Genomic DNA, 8925 nt, shown 5'->3' on the forward strand with positions numbered 1-8925 from the left:
GCTCTCTGAAAAGTGCTGGAAAAATTTGGCTGTACACCTGCTTTTACAGACAAGTTCAAGCAATTTCATAGTAGTATGAAAGGTCGCGTCAACTACAATGGTCGGCTTTCGGAAGAATTCCCCATTGATAATGGTGTGAAGCAGGGTGATTTGGCTGCACCAACATTGTTTTCGCTCTATGTGACTGCTGTGTTCTGGTATGGTGTGCACGATTGCGATATGAGTGTTTATATTAAATTCAGAACGACTGGAAAGGTGTTCAACCTCAGACGATTCCTAGCCAAACCACTTGTTAGTGATGGACTTGTTAGGGAACTATTGTATGCTGATGAGGCTGACCTGGTAACACACTCCCCAGTAGATATGCAACTAGTGATGGATCTCTTTACAAATGCTTGTACCTGCTTCGGACTGACAGTTAGAATTAAGAAAACTAAAGGCATGTACACTGTCGCCTCTAATGATATATATGTGGAACCTGATATTTTCGTCTGTGGAAAGCACCTTGAAGTCGTAAAAAAAATTGTCTACCTTGGGAGTACCTTATCAAATGATGGCACTCTTGATGCGGAAATAAGACAGAAAATCAGCAAGGTATCTGATGATTTTGGAAGGTTACAAAATAGAGTCTGGTCTGACCGCGATCCAACTCTGACAACTAAAATTTCAATATATCAAGAATGTGTAGTACCATCCCTAGTATACGCATCTGAAACTTGGACCTTATACCGGTCACATATAGAATTGCTCGAGAGGTCCCATCAGCACTGCCTTAGACACATTCTTAGTTTTAAGTGGGATAGCTTTCTCCTTGATACATATGTCTTAAAAAGGCCAAAAAAAACAGTATTGCTACCATTGTTATTAAGAACCAGATGCGTTGGGCGGTTCATCTCATCCGGCTTGAAGACTATCGACTGCCAAAACATTTGTTCTATGATGAGCTCATTCTTGGAAAAATACCCTAGCACAAGCCCAAAAAACGTTTTCGTGATAGCATCAAGGAGTCTGGTGAGCTTTCATATTCCTGTTGACAGGTGGGAATCCCTAGCGTGTGACCGCAAGCAGTAGAGGGCACTGATATATAGGGGTGCAGAACACTGTGAAGCAGCCAAACTAGACCGAGCGAAGCTTAAGAGAGCATGTAGGAAATGCCACACCTTGCCGTCCAACCATGGAGATCTCTGGATCTGTAAGGTGTGTGATCGGGCTCTGTTGTAAAAGTCAGGTTTTGCTCATCACATGAAAGCCAATGATGATACAGGTTCCGATACTGTTGATTTCATACAAACCAGTGAACGTTTTAAGTGTCATGCCTGCTTGAGGGTATGCAAGTCGCTGGCAGGTTAAAAAATCATCTTCGGGCACATGGACTTTTAGTGACTGAGGGAGTGGCTCTCGTCTGAAAAGACGTTGTAATCATCATCATCATCATTATATCTATATATTTATTTAATCTATATATATAGGTATATATGTGTATATATACATGTATATATAACTATATATACACACACACACACACACACACATATATATATATATATATATATATATATATATATATATATATATATATATATGAGCCAATGTTCTTTTAACCAAAGACTAAGGGTAAGGTAACCCTGACAAAGAGAAAAGGCCCTGTAAGCTGTGGCATGCATGACCAACCGGTGGGTGGAATGTGCTCTGGTGCCCAGCAACATATATCCCAGACAGGAATCAAATGGCATGATGGGCGGAGAGGGCTCCGTAAGCCGTGGTGAAGGCAACCTCTCTAGGAGAAGGAAAACTCTGATATAAAACTTGCGGCAACTGCTGCATTCGAAGATGTTGACTTGCTCTTCTTTTTAGTTCAATGTGGCAGTTGTTTCAGCGAGTGTGTGCGTCTCAGTGCAAAATTTTTCCTCACTATAAAAGCTTCAAGCACAGGAATTACTTGATATGTAATGGAATACACATTTTACCATCAGTTCGTATCAAAATAACAAAAAGGCTGGCTGTAGCCTCACACCGCAAACGGACACTCAATGAGGAGTGATGCGGATATAGGAGTAAATGGAAATAAAGTTTCTAGAACATCCAAGGTCTGGTCCCGCAGGTTTTCAGGGAGCCACAGCCTGGACCCGGTCATCAGCAGATGTGCAGGATGTTGAAGGTTCATAGAAGTAGTCTGACACATTTTTCTATAGGCGCTTATGTCTGCCTCATTTTGAACCAGAGGTGTATTAAGTAATGGCAATACTCAAGAACGAGTTTGCTGTCATCATATATGTTTATATTTATTTTTTTAAACATTCCCAAACAAGTTACAGAAGTATTCACTTAAATCATATTCGTATTGTTTTATTACTGCGTCCTACCCGTGTTTCATTGGATAGTATGAATTTACCTAACAAATCATCAGATACTTATATGACTTTCTCAGGAAAAATATAGTTTTCCCTTCGGATCAAATGAGATATGTAATGTCAAAATAAATTGCAAACTGTCAGTGATCATAAGTGAAAACATTAAAAAAACATGAAAACCAAAAACAACTAAAAACAAACTTAATACGATGCCTTAGTCGGTATAGGAAATATTGAAAATGATTGTATATCAAATAAAAAAAAAAGTACACTTTACTACGGACCCAACGAGGAGATGAAATCGGTACATTTCGTCTTATGTGAAAAGAATATATAGATTGCTTTTAATATGACGCTGTATTTTTTTCTTTCACATAGAAGATACGTAGCCAACCTATTTTCGCTCTACTGTTATTTTTATTGCAAGTGCCTAAATTAGCTTTTATCTGTGGACCCCTCCGTAGAAAATGTGCAGTATACACTCCTCTAGCTACAGCAAATACAAGTAATTTATTTCACTATATATATGTGACTAAACCTAAACGTAAATTCGACATGGATATTTTCTCTAAGAACTGCCTGCTTGTGGAACCGCGGGGCAGCTTCCTACCTGAATTTAAGAAGATTTTTTCAAGTGTACAGTGGACAAGTGTCCGTTGAGCCGTGCTCTCAAGTATACAATAACATCCCAAGTTCCAACATTATAAATAATAATATTGTGCTGTTTCACCGGCCAAGTGACACTCATAAACTCTTGCGCTCGCGAGGCGTTCACCCAAGTATATAAAACAAAGTGTATATATTTCTCTATCATTCTCCACTGCATTGTTATTACTATTAAAGGTACTCGACTTCAAATCATTACTTTCTCCTTGCCATAGATTCGCAACAGAAAGTTGTTGTGCTACAACGAAGAAAGTTTTTTTTTTTTCAATTCCTATGCCCAGTGTCAAGTAGAATTTTCACATAGAGAATTTTCTTTAATAATCACAGTTTGGGTTATAGTTTTATAAACAAAACAGACTGCTTATACATACGTCACGTGGTATTTTAAAAGTGTCACTTATCAGGTGATGAACAGGCTTAACGTCGCTTAAGTTCAGTTACATAACGAGGGCCTGTATATCATGTCAGAGGAGATGACAACGCAATTTTTTTTTTTTTTTTTGCAGGGAAATGTCGAAGTACTCCTACATATGGCACCTACCATTTTCAAATGGTCACCCATCGGGTACTGAACAGACTTAACGTCACTTAAGTCCAATTACTTAATAAGGACCGGTATGTCAACGTGAGTATGTTTAAAGTTTAACGGCCCGGATTCGAATGTTTACAATATTTAAGTAGATTGACCTCTCGAGCCACTAGATTTTTCTTTGTTTTCTTGTACACTTTATCGATTGGTTTCTCAAAGCTATAAGAATATTATATTTTCTCTGTTTAATGCGTAGTCTTATATTTATCCTAATAACAGGTTGATATATTTAATAATTTAATAACACAATTATTCCATAATTATAATACTTTAATTTAAAACTGCTCTTACTAATATAAATAAATTTGTAGAAATAGTGAGAACAGTAAAATCTTGAACATATAGTTCTTAATTTTTGAGATGAGGATTATACGAAAAGAACCAAGGCGCTATGTGTAGTGCAGTTGGTAAAACTCAGCTGTAAGTCGAAATTTCTATCACGAAACGACGACGAAAAATATAATAAAGAATTACTTAGCACTTCTACTTAGCACTGGCTGACGGAACGAGGACATGCTACCCTTGTAGATAAATAAAAACGTTCGGTTCTGAAATTCTGTGCAGATGCCTGAGTTCGACAAGTCTTCGACAAGATACACCTTTAGATAGTTGGAGATTACATCCATGGAGATCTTGATGATTAAGATGAAAACACTGGTAAGAAGAATCCAAATAATACGAACCGGGCTTACTTATAAAGTGATTTTATTCAAAAAAAAACTTTTTACCATGTATTACAATATTAAATTAACGTTTCTAAAAAGGTTAGTCTCCAATATCACATAAAAACTTTCGTTTTGTAAATCATCTTACAACTTTTGATCTAGGTCAAAAACATAGATCAAGTCAGAATTGTTAATACGAGTTTTTTTGTTGTTTTTTTTACTGCTTGTAGGAGTTTATTTCAGTCGCAAGAGATTGTAAACTGAAACTATTCGGTCATCAGTTAAGTGATCGGCCACGAAACGATAAAACGTGTATTCATATAACACCAACTGATCGTAAAGCCAATCGTGCCTAATCGTCTCAATTACCAACAAATGCGGATCAGCGCTCCTCAAATTAGTTACCTTTCCCTTTTCTTCCCCTTGCGCAGATAAAAAAGCTTTCATGAATATTGATTCATGTCATTCTCACCGACTTAATTTTCGTCCAATTAAAAAGCAACAAAAAATAGAGTCTGCTTGACTTGGTCAACAGTCTGCAAAACTGCGAATATTTTACACGAAACAGAAAAAAGAAAATCATGTAATAATTATTTACCATGTGAACATATTATTTTAACGGGTGACGCGACGCCGAACACACACACGCGCACACACACACACACACACACAGACACGCACACACACACACACACATATATATATATATATATATATATATATATATATATATATATATATATATTGTATAAGAAATTAGGCCTGGACTCTAAAGAGCAAAGTTTATCTGAATGAATTAATACTATAAAAGAGCAGTGCCCATACTACTGTAGATACATAATAAGCTCAATGGGTATATTTATAATAGAGCTATATCAATATTGCGTATAAAGATTGATAATTGTGAATTATGAATCAGTTTGATTTTGTTTGTTTTTTCCTTTTGAAACTGATTAATAATTTACAATTATCAATCTTTATATCCAATATTATATATATATATATATATATATATATATATATATATATATATATATATATATATATATATAATGCTTCCTATCTTAGTTTTAGCATTTATGATGTGACATACAAGTCATCAATAGCGTATGAAGCGATGGGCTTTCTGTAAACAAACTGAGCTTAGAAACTTTGGACAATGTCAAAACATTGTTGATTCACTGCCCGCATAGCAGTAGCCGTATAGCACAACGGGTAGTAGGTCCGACTGTCGTTTGGGTAATCAGTTTTCGATCCTGGCTTAAGGTAGTTGCTTGTCTTATGAGCTGTGAAAATGTATGTGGATTACTATAATACTCCCTATCTACGGTTGAGCATTTTGGAAGTGATATACTAATTACCATTAACGTATGAAGCGATGCTCTTTGTGTAAACAAATTGAGCTTAGGTACTTTTGACAATGTCAGAATTGTTCATTCACTGCCCGCATAGCTGTAGATGTATAGTGCAACGGTTAGAAGCTTCGATTCTCGTTTGGGTGATCGGGTTTCGATCCTGGCCGCCCTGATAAGCTGCGAAACAGCGAAACAGTACTGTATGAGGATTACTATATATATATATATATATATATATATATATATATATATATATATATATATATATATATATATATATATATATATATAAGTGAATGTGTGTGTGTCTGTGTACATTTCTCTACGCAATGACTCTGTCAATTTTTAGTCTACAGATTCGAAAGTTGATATACAATGTATGGAGATTTTGGAAAATCTTTGTAATCCGTTTTCGGTCAGAAATTTGGCTGTTTCGGTGTTAAAGTTCAACGATTTGACCTTTGCGAACTGTACCAAACTCCTACGTTAATTTTGTGTATAAACTATTGAAATTTTAGGTATAGCTTCCTTGGACATGGATCTAACTTAACGGATTACAATAATTTTCCCAAATCTCAATATCTTGTATCTCAAATTTCGAGTCTGTAAACTGAACATTGGCAGCGTTATTGCGTAGGGAAATCTACACAGACACACAGACACGTTCACATTTATAGATATATAGATAAATTCAATTTATTTCGTATTGATTATTATTGAGGAAAAAACATATTGATTATCATATTGTGTCTAATATATAGCAGTGATTTCAAAAGGACTTTAAAAACAAGGCCGATAGCCATTAGTCGCATGCTCTCGTGTAATGAATAAATCCGTGAATGTAGAATTGACATGAAATTCTTAAAGATAAACTAAATTGACCGAAAAAGGGACTGAAATGACTTAAAAAATAAAAAATAAATGACTTTAATTAACTTAAGGATGAATTGAATGACTTTAAGAATGTCTTGATTGCTTTAAAAATAACTAGAATTCTTCAGAAACCACTTGAACGATCTGGAGAATGACTTGAATATCTTTTAGACTGGTTGTTTGTAAAGAGGGTTATCATTAAAAATTAAATAAATACAGAAAAGTGATCCACCACTTTACATCACAAATAGAACAGCAAGTAGTAAGAACAGATACTACACTTTGGTCTTGGCCAAAAGGCCAAGAAAAGAGTATTTATTTGCTCACCCACCGAGCAAATTAAGCACAAGGCCGATTTTTAATGTGAGAATTGAAGGGGAAATGGTGACCAACTCCCCGGTGAGTAGGGGAACTGGATAGTGACAATTCGGAGGAAGGGTTGCCCCTACATTGACCAAGGTCTTATATGTGGGGTTGGTATTTATTTGCTTCCCCACTGAGCAAATTAGGCACAAGGCCGTTATTTAATGTGGAGAGTGCAGGGGCATTGGGGAGCAGCTCCGCGGGGAGTAGGGGAGCTAAATAGTGACAATTGGTATGAAGGGTTGCCCCTTCATTGACCAATAATTGATTGCTACAAGAGCAATGGTCTTGTATGTGGGGGCAACCCCACATGTGGTCTTTGCTTGCAGTATCTGCCGGAACAAATACTACACTTTGATCTTGGCCAAAAGGCCAAGAAAAACTTAAAAAGCTAAGAACAACACCTATTAACAACTGACCTTTAATCTTAACAAAAAAGGTCAAGCACAAAAGTGTTACGGACAGACCGACCAACCGACCGACCGACCGACGGAATTATCTATAGAGTCGCTTGCACGCTACTAAAAATGACGGGTGCTATCAACCAGCTAGAATCGAACCCAAAACATTTAGCGGTGCATCATTAATTTTTACTGTTAGGATTATCGTCAGATGGATAAGAACCGTTGGCAATGATATCTAACAATGTTTTATACAGTAATTCATTTGTTTATTTACAAAAAAAAAAAACTTTGCATAAATTACCAAGTGCTAAACCCGGGAAATCATTTAATTATTATTTCAATCAGATGAGTTAAGGGCAAAATAATTTCACTGATTGAAAAAATAATTAAGGGCAAAATTGACTCACTGATTAAAATTATAATTTAGTGATTTATTTTCTGCTACGAAACAGATACTTGAATTATACATGTTAACGAAATTTAAGGAATAAATGTCATCATCATGAACTTTGGAACATAGATGTTTGTCATTCATTATATAGCTCTGTAATTACATTGAGCTTATAAATAAGATTTGATATATATTATATATAAATAAAGTATATTGCCACAGAATATATATATATATATATATATATATATATATATATATATATATAGTAATTTATAAAATATATATGGCGATTAAGCTACACTGAATATTCGGCGTTACATCCACTCTAGGATTCGTCAGGCTTATGCGCGAATTCTGTGGTTGTTTATTGTTTTTATATGGTCTTCTTCTGTTGAGGATTTTAGTTAGCCAATCAGCTTCTAGTATCCACCGCGCCTCTTCCTATCAGCCAATGAGCATGCATTTATAATATATGGGCAATTACTAACTAGCTCTACCTACGTATTAAGCACTTTTGAAGTATCTGTAATGTATGTACAATGGATTATCACAAGGCTAATCTTAGAAATATTATCAACTGGTAAATAATAAAATTTCATAAAAAATCTACCAGATATATCAAGGTGGGTGGTTAGTACAATAAATTACGCACTAATAAACCGGTTATATAGTTGTAATATGGCATAGGAAAGCAAATCGTTGTAGTTCCAGTCGAAAAGGAAACTAAGAATAGGAAATAATTTCAACTTCGTTATTTTTTTCTCGTAACAACGACGTTTATTTCCTAATTCTCTCACTGCGTTATGGCTGTGACGCCTCTTACGTGATCGTTTTCTCTGACGTGCTCTTTCATCTTTTTTTTTATAGTGTTTTCTTTATTGGTAATGTCATTACGCATCTATTTGCACACGCGCTTCCGCGCTCGGTTCACCCGTTTTAAATCTAATCAACAGTAGTTTCATCATTTACAATTGGTAGCGTAAACAAATCCCATATATGAGAAATTCATAGCCCAGCCTTCGGTAGAATATATAGTAAAAAAATGGTTTGATTCTTTATATCGTTTTAGTATATAGAGAACTGCTTAGTACTTGAAGAAGTGTTAGCTAAGCCTTATGATGGAGTGCAGTTGCCACGGCTGATGCGGTGCCACTCCGAGCAATCTTTTCTGCAGTGACAGTACACAAAAGCGACTTTAAATATGATGAAAAGCCGTCTTTACAACCTAACACCATACCTTACAAAGAGTGGTTGCTGTGGTAATA

General features: G+C 35.6%; 1 pseudogene; it reads right to left on the reverse strand.

The window, feature by feature from the left end:
- Positions 1-6685: 6685 nt before the first annotated feature.
- LOC145277172 (U2 spliceosomal RNA) lies at positions 6686-6811 on the reverse strand (annotated as a pseudogene).
- Positions 6812-8925: the final 2114 nt, after the last annotated feature.

Source organism: Euprymna scolopes, chromosome 5 (assembly GCF_053919585.1).
Source record: "Euprymna scolopes isolate OS-2025 chromosome 5, ASM5391958v1, whole genome shotgun sequence".
Taxonomy (NCBI): Eukaryota; Metazoa; Mollusca; class Cephalopoda; order Sepiida; family Sepiolidae; genus Euprymna; species Euprymna scolopes.